The sequence below is a fragment of the Ipomoea triloba genome, chromosome 16, assembly GCF_003576645.1.
Source record: "Ipomoea triloba cultivar NCNSP0323 chromosome 16, ASM357664v1".
Lineage (NCBI taxonomy): Eukaryota > Viridiplantae > Streptophyta > Magnoliopsida > Solanales > Convolvulaceae > Ipomoea > Ipomoea triloba.
This window is the reverse complement of record NC_044931.1, coordinates 5,166,775-5,167,953: the sequence shown is the minus strand read 5'-3', so window position 1 is coordinate 5,167,953 and position 1,179 is coordinate 5,166,775.

The window sequence follows — 1,179 nt, the reverse complement described above, 5'->3', positions numbered from 1 at the left end:
CCCTTTTTACTTTACTACTCTCTTACAATCAAACCAAACTTTATGAACTCCTTTCACTCACAATCCACCCAACACCACACTCGAATCCAATGCATGATCCAATCAAGTAAACTCCCGAACACTTGACACACCTCCACGTCCCTCCTTCGAGACTGACACTCGGGGAGTCACTGACTTTCCGTTTTAACATAAATATCTTTTGACGAATCACCCCATGCAAAACTGCTTCTTCACTTCCCAAAGATATTTCAAGAATAAAAAATTTAATTCACGTCTAGTCGAAACTCTCCCCAGATAGCACAAACAATGACTCACTCTCCAAGTGGCAAGCACACCCATTTATAAGCAATCAAACAATTAAGCACAAGGTGCATCCTTTCCACACTTTAAACCAAACATCATCCTTGATGTTGCTTTGAGGACTACGTGGATTAAAGGAGCACGAGTCTAAAAATCAAACAAAACAACCCCCTTTCCACACTTTAGAAGTGTCTATGGGGTGGGGGTTACAACAAAAATGATCCTTTTGTGAAACATAGAATGACATGCTCATCATTTGAGTAGAGTACTATACAAAACTAACACATTTTTCCACACTTTACAATTGAAAACGGGGCATTAAATGTAAAAGGGATAATTGGTTACAACCAAGTATGCACCCTTTTTTTTCCACACTTTAGCTGTCAACAATGAATGGCTTCCGTCATCAATGCTACAAGCAAAATTGGTTAGCATATAAACACTCAAGGTGCAATAGGAAAGCTATTCATTTATTCCTACTCTTTTTTTTCCTACTTTTATCACTTTTTCTATTTTTTTTTCTTTTTCAATAAAGCTTGGGGTGCCTCCCAAGAGCGTCACGTTTAACGTCTTTAGCCCGACTCAAATGCAACATGAAAACAATAACAAGCTAATAGAACATTAAACATAGACTAAAGTAAAACAAACTAAAGAAAATTTCAAATGTAAAGCATTAAAATCCAAAACATTAAAGTGCAAGTAATGAAAGTGCATAAAGTAATGCTATTAACTAAAAAGCAGTAAATGCATGAAAGTAAAGAAATGTAATGCGGAACCCCGCATGTAGGGAACCTAATGTTTAGTGGGACATCACAATCAAACATCACAAATCGTTGTTTTTTTTTTCAAATCCTTCTCTTCTTTTTTCTTTTGCCTTGG